This window comes from Oncorhynchus mykiss, chromosome 1, assembly GCF_057628025.1.
Source record: "Oncorhynchus mykiss isolate SJ-2025 chromosome 1, ASM5762802v1, whole genome shotgun sequence".
Lineage (NCBI taxonomy): Eukaryota > Metazoa > Chordata > Actinopteri > Salmoniformes > Salmonidae > Oncorhynchus > Oncorhynchus mykiss.
Window position 1 is genome coordinate 16,651,820 of NC_143022.1, and position 7,908 is coordinate 16,659,727.

General features: G+C 40.6%; 1 pseudogene; it reads left to right on the forward strand.

The window, feature by feature from the left end:
- LOC110529632 (diphthine methyl ester synthase-like) overlaps positions 1–5,138 on the forward strand; it is a 47,486-nt pseudogene extending 42,348 nt beyond the window's left edge.
- The last annotated feature ends 2,770 nt before the right edge of the window (positions 5,139–7,908 follow it).

Sequence of the window (7,908 nt, forward strand, 5' to 3'; positions counted from 1 at the left end):
GATAAAAGCATCTTCTAAATGACTGAAATGTACTTTTCCTGTTTACACTTCTCTAATGAAATGAATGTACTAACACTTCTTGACACACAGTGATTGACTATGGTGAGATGTTATATCACACATACTGTACACACATCACTCACCATCACAAGTTAGTAAGTATGAGGTTACTGTATATAAACATGTTAGAATCTGGTTGAAATAACATCATTAAAAACTGGTTGAAATAAGTTGCTTTGATGAACACCACTGTTTTTCCTCTAAACCTACAGTTGATGCTTGCCATCATAAGCAACATCGCATGCCACAAATATTTTAAATCTCATGACCTTGGTATGTTTCAGTCCGCAATGACTACCAACTGCAGTTTCCATTTGCTTTCCATACAAATGGAAACGGAACTAATTGAAATTGCTACGAAAACACTATCTCACAAAATCGTTTGGTATGACTGCGATGTTCAACGGAGCACCACACAATTAAGCAAAGTGTTTTTGCAGCTATTTTCCAATGGGGAAATGTTCTATGGAAACTAGTAGGACAAAACTGGACCTAACTGCTGTGTAAACACAGCAAAGTCTCTGGAAAGATCCACTGATTCATTGTACTGCACTCCCATCTGCTAGAGCCACTTGAATGGTACTCAACGTCCTGGTGAAGATCAGAATGTTTCTCTGCTCTTCTCCCCACCAAAACCACTGACCAGGAGGAGGGGAGCAAGAGTTCAGTCAAATTCTCCACTTTCCATCACGGTCACGATTTGCTCCAAGGAATGTTGGGGTTTAATAATGTTAATGACATCTAAAAACCAAGGATTCTGTTTGGGCCAAGTTTGGCTTTTGAAATAAATAAATCAAGCAGTCGAACAATAAGAGTCTGACTGCCCAAAGTACATCCAAAACCAACCTTACTGTAGCAAACTGCCAGTTGGTTTGGAATGGAAATAGAGCAGCAAAGTGAAATGGTAGACTTCATTGCTTTGTCAGGTTTCTAAGGCAGCATCAGGCCATGTTTATAGTAACACGTGATGTTCATTTGGTTCTACCTCCACCACCCACAGTGACATGGTACTGAGAGAAGTGAATGCTGGAATACAATGCAGGGTCATCCATAATGCCTCCATGAACGCAGTTGAATGCTGTGGCCTCCAGGTAAGTCCACTCAAAGACATGTTGTAACCTAAAACTCACTACATCCCCACAAACATTGTCAAAAGAGCCATCATATTACGTCTGGTCTACTAAGCCCCTTCATCTGAACTATTCTGTAGCAACGTCCCAACGTGAAAGCAATCAAAGAACATAAATGCCATTGGGAAAGAATATTTTTGAACTGAGACGGCAGAGCAGCACGTATCCCGCTGAATGTCCAGGCCAGCCCAGGACATCATAATGTGGCCCTACATTGACCTGTCAGGGGAGCATTGTGAGCGCACGAGCCCAGCTGTCCCATCCTGCCTCTGATGTGGGGGCTGCTAGCTTAGCACAGCTGTGTCTCTCCCCAGTACCTCACGGATTAGCGTCGCTAACATCAGTGCTGGCAATTGCCAGGGTCTTCATTAGTGGGTAGTGGAGCGCATCAGATGCACTAATTGGAAGCGATCTGGCATCTCAAAGCCATTGCCAGTGAGCAATGACCGAAGAGAAGGAGGCTTTGCTTTTCTAATGAAGTGCCCAATGCCCGTCGCAAGGGGTCAAGATTTGGTGTGTTTTCCCTGCCTGTGGAACACTGTTTCTACTGTGTTTCACCATCTCCCCTCCCCTGAGGGTGTATACTATATTTGCCTGTAGAATTTACCTTTCTACTGTGTTTCACCATCTCCCTCAGGGGAAGGGTATACTCCCCTGAGGGCGTATACTATATTTGCCTGTAGAATTTACCTTTCCTTTTTAGATGTATTCCCTGTGATACTACTAATAACAAATGTTAAAAAATACCAACTTACCAACTTGAGCTCAGATTACTTGGAATATGTGGGTGGAGAATTAGAATATTTTGTAAAACATTAGTGTAACAATTTGAAATTGGTTTCAAATAAGAGGTAAATAGATGGCTAAAATGAGCTATTACAACTGCTCTCTAATTCAGTTTTTTAAATGGTAAGAAATATATTATGAAAATGCCAGTTTAATGTGTCTTATCAGACCGGCCCTATCAAACAGTGTTTTGTTCTTGCACTGCAGTGCTCTTGTGTTATGTTAGCGTATTGGGGAAAGGGGTGGGTTGGGTCGGGTCCTAGTGCATGTTTTGGGTCTGTGTGCTTGCACGTCTTTGCCATGTAATTTTTTACATACTGAAAAACAAAGTTGGTTAAAAACACACACACACACACACAAAATCGATAAGCTCACAAGAGCACTAAGAGACGCACTGATTCTCAGACAAGTGAACCAGAACCACAAACTCTTTATTTGAGAAACTGACCTTTCTTGTCCAATGCTGTTGTACCCCATCAGAATGCAAAATATAAGCTTGTTTTACACCAATGTTTGTAAACAATGTAAACAAAAACGGTATATTCTCAACATGGCTAAAAATATTTTCATGATATGGTCATCCATGGCTCTTTCTATGAATTTGAGTGGTTACCTTTCTCCGGCCCATCCCTCAGCTTTTTACCAAACCAGAGGCGGAGTGGCTGCTTTGTTATTGTTTCAAATAAGGATTCTAGCTTTAAATCATGTTGTGTACATTTATTTTGGACAGCTGTACAACTTTGGAGAGACTGTGTCCATTGTGTTCTGGACAGACACCTGGAGACCGGAAAGATGATGAAATCAAGAAGAACAGGGACTTAGGGATGCACACACTATGCCTGATTGGTGAGTGCTACAATTTCTTTGAAGTTATCAATACAAACAGATTTACAAAGTGGAAAATATGTACAGTAGTATGCATACACTCACTGGACAGTTTTAGGTACACCACCCCGTTCATAGATGGTGCCTACAGACAGACAGGAGTCAAATTGGCCATAGCTTGCTATATAAAGCAAGCAGAGAGGCATCCAGTTACTGTTTGATTGAACGTTAGAATGGGAAAAACCAGTGACCTAAGCGACTCTGAGCGTGGTATGGTTGGTGCCAGGCGCGCCGGATCCAGTATCGGCCGCCCTCCTCGGCATTTCACACATGACACTGTCTAGGGTTTACCGAGAATGATGCGACAAAACAAAAAACATCCAGTCAGCGGCAACCCTGTGGGTGAAAACAACTCGTTGATGAGAGAGGTCGGAGGAGGATGGCAAGAACTGTGCACGCGAACAGGGTGGCCACAAACAGTCAAATAATAGCTCAATAAAACAGTGGTATGAAGAACGGCATCTCGGAACGCACAACTTGTCGATCCTTGTCAAGGATGGGCTATTTGCACTGACCCTACACACATTCACTAGACTATATATTTACACACTATGCACACTCATAAGTCATAAATATATATATATATATATATATATATATATATATATATATACACACATACACATACACTCAATAGACTATATATATATATATATATATATATATATATATATATATATATATATATATATATACACACATACACACACACACACACATACACACTCATTAGACATAGAGTTGAAGTCAGAAGCTTACATACACCTGAGCTAAATACATTTAAACTCAGTTTTTCACAATTCCTGACATTTAATCCTAGTAAAAGTTCCCTATCTTAAGTCACTTAGGATCACCACTTTATTTTAAGAACGTGAAATGTCAGAATAATAGTAGAGTGATTTATTTCAGCTTTTATTTCATTCATCACATTCCCAGTGGGTCAGAAGTTTACATACACTCAATTACTATTTGGTAGCATTGCCTTTAAATTGTTTAACTTGGGTCAAACGTTTCAGGTAGACTTCCAAAAGCTTCCCACAATAAGTTGGGTGAATTTTGGCCTATTCCTCCTGGTGTAACAGAGTCAGGTTTGTAGGCCTCCTTGTTCGCACACGCTTTTTCAGTTCTGCCCACAAATTTTCTATAGGATTGAGGTCAGAGCCTTGTGATGGCCACTCCAATACCTTGACTTTGTTGTCCTTAAGCCATTATTCCACAACTTTGGAAGTATGCTTGGGGCCATTGTTTATTTGGAAGACCCATTTGCGACCAAGCTTTAACTGATGTCTTGAGATGTTGCTTCAATATATCCACCTAATTTCCTCCCTCATGATGCCATCTATTTTGGTAGAGATGGTGTTCTTCGGCTTGCAAGCCTCCCCCTTTTTCCTCCAAACATAACGATGGTCATTGTGGCCAAACAGTTCTATTTTTGTTTCATCAGACCAGAGGACATTTCTCCAAAAAGTACGATCTTTGTCCCCATGTGCAGTTGCAAACCGTAGTCCGGCTTTTTTATGGCGGTTTTGGAGCAGTGGCATCTTCCTTGCTGAACGGCCATTCAGGTCATGTGGATATAGATACTTTTGTACCTGTTTCCTCCAGCATCTTCACAAGGTCCTTTGCTGTTGTTCTAGGATTGATTTGCACTTTTTGCCCCAAAGTACATTCATCTCTAGGAGACAGAACGCGTCTCCTTCCTGAGCGGTATGACGGCTGCACGGTCCCATGGTGTTCATACTTGCGTACTATTGTTTGTACAGATGAACGTGGTACCTTCAGCCATTTGGAAATTGCTCCCAAGGATGAACCAAACTTGTGGAGGTCTACCATTTATTTATTTTTTTGCTTTTCCCATGATGTCAAGCAAAGAGGCACTGAGTTTGAAGGTATGCTTTGAAATAGGTACACCTCCAATTGACTCAAATGATGTCAATTAGCCTATCAGAAGCTTCTAAAGCCATGACATCATTTTCTGGAATTTTACAAGCTGTTTAAAGGCACAGTCAACTTAGTGTAAGTACACTTCTGACCCACTGGAATTGTGATACAATGAATTATAAGTGAAATAATCTTTCTGTAAACAATTGTTGTAAAAATGACTTGTGTTATGCACAAAGTAGATCTCCTAAACGACTTGCCCAAACTATAGCTTGTTAAGAAGAAATTTGTGAAGTGGTTGAAAAACGAGTTTTAATGACTCCAACTTAATGACACCAACCTAAGCATTTCACGTTAAAGTCTTTACCTGTTGTGTTCGTCGCAGGTTACAAATAAAGTTTGATTTGATTTTTTTGATTTTGTGTGTTTGCGTGTGTGTCATTCATTTCTACACACTTTCACCCTTGGGAGGCTGGGACTGAACAAAGCCCTCATATTATGACTGATTCTGCTCCAAATACAAACAGCCCTTTCCCCCTGTGTGTGCCATCCCTGGGTGCATATTAAGCAGGCCTCAATCAGTCACAATAGCAGACTGTTTGTTTCTGTAATGGGGAGACGGCTATGAGGCAGATGGCCCGAAAGCTCATAATTTATATTTATTTGAGCTAGCGAAGCGCACACGGGAGAGCCCTATAATTCAAGGTAATGGATGCTGGTTGAAGCGGAGTCTGTGAGTTTCGGGTCACTCCCCTAAGTGTCCTATGTGTCCCCAGCTGCAAAAGGGTGTATGTGTGGGTTTGTATATATATGAGCTCTCTGATGTTAACCCCATTGACATTAACCCCATTATTCAATTGTGTAACTGGGGAAGCCTGGCATTAGCAGTCACCTCCACACCCCAAAAGGGTGAACAAGTGCAGACAACAAAAGCAGAGGCATGCATTACTCTGATTGGGTCATCTATCATGATGACTCCCTCAGACAAAATGTACTCCATAATTCTACATGACAAAGAGGGAATCCCCATCACTATAATGGAACTAGCAGGACCATTGTTGATTGTCTTTGTGTAAGCGTCAGTGAAATTTGGTGTTTCATATTACCCATCAAAATTATGTATGACTATTATGCTGGTGTGGTTTTGCATTCTCCAGAAGCATTTTCCTAAAAATGTAATGGTGCAATGGTGACCAGAGAAGGCTGAAAGAGATAGATAATCAGATTGGTCTTGGGTCATTTGGAAAATAAGTTGTTCATGGCCAGTTTAAGGGAAAAAACAAATGGTCCACATCTGTGGAATGATTCTTCACCACTTAGTTGATTTACAAAGTGATTTACTGTTTTGGACAACAGTTAATCTTATGTCACACTAATGCTTTTCATGTATCGGTTTGCAGAAAGGTTGTAAACTCCTTGTTCAGTCTATATTTCTCCCAGATTTACTGGTGCATATATATGTGCATATACACACACACACTACTGTTCAAAAGTTTGGGGTCACTTAGAAATGTCATTGTTTTTTAAAGAAAAGCCCATTTTTTGTCAATAAAAATAACATCAAATTGATCAGAAACAGAGTTTAGACACTTAATGTTGTAAATGACTATTGCAGCTGGAAACGGCTGATCTTTAATGGAATATCTACATAGGTGTACAGAGGCCCACTCTCAGAAACCATCGCTCCTGTGTTCCAATTGCACGTTGTGTTAGCTAATCCAAGTTTATCATTTTAAAAAGGCTAATTGATCATTAGAAAACCTTTTTGCAATTATGTTAGCACAGCTGAAAACTTGTGCTGATTAAAATTGGCATTCTTAAGACTAGTTGAGTAGCGGGAGCATGAGCATTTGTGGGTTCGATAACAGGCTCAAAATGGCCAGAAACAGATCTTTCTTCTGAAACTCGTCAGTCTATTCTTGTTCTGAGAAATAAAGGCTATTCCATGAGAGAAATTGCCAAGAAACTGAAGATCTCGAACAACGCTGTGTACTAATCCCTTCACAGAACAGCACAAACTGGCTCTAACTAGAATAGAAAGAGGAGTGGGAGTCCCTGGTGCACAACTGAGCAAGAGGACAAGTACATTAGTGTCTAGTTTGAGAAACAGATGCCTCACAAGTCCTCAACTGGCAGCTTCATTAAATAGTACCTGCAAAACACCAGTCTCAACTGAAAAAGCGTGTGCAAGCAAGGAGGCCTACAAACCTGACTCAGTTACACCAGCTCTGTCAGGGGGAATGGGACAAAATTCATTGTGGGAAGCTTGTGGAAGGCTACCCGAAACATTTGACCCAAGTTAAACAATTTAAAGGCAATGCTACCAGATACTAATTGAGTGGGAATGTGATGAAAGAAATAAAAGCGTAAATAAATCATTCTCTCTACTATTATTCTGACATTTCACATTCTTAAAATAAAGTGGTGATCCTAACTGACCTAAGACAATTTTTACTTGTATTAAATGTCAGGAATTGTGAACAACTCCGTTTAAATGTATAAGGTGTATGTAAACTTCCGACTTTAACTGTATATCGCTTTTCTTGTAGACATTTTCTGTAGATTTACACGAGACTCCACTGTTATTATAAACTGAACATAGATATAAACGCAACATGCAACAATTTCTAAGATTTTACTGAGTCACAATTCATTTAAGGAAATCAGTCAATTTAAATAAATTAATTAGGCCCTGATCTATGGATTTCACATGACTGGGCAGGGGCTCAGCCATGGGTGGGCCAGCCAATCAGAATGAGTTTTTCCCCTCAAAAGGGCTTTATTACAGACAAATAATCCTCAGTTTTATCAGCTGTCCGGGTGACTAGTCTCAGACGATCCTGTAGGTGAAGAAGCCAGACGTGGAAGTCCTGGGCTGGTGTGGTTACACATGGTCTACGGTTGTGAGGCCGGTTGGATCTCAGGATCTCTGAAGGTTCTCCACAAAGACAGTCTGAGACAGTTCCACCCAGGGCCATGTGTTGTATAGGCCTACCAACTCTTATCCATACCGTTGTTGACTTGACTCGCTTAACAGATGAACGACACAAATGCAGCAGTAGGGTCAGGGTGATGGATCAACATCATGCCATAAAAGGAGAGCCAGTGATTGCTTTAGGGCTATTGTACTCTGAATACGCCAATGTATCCGGTAGTTTAATCCCAC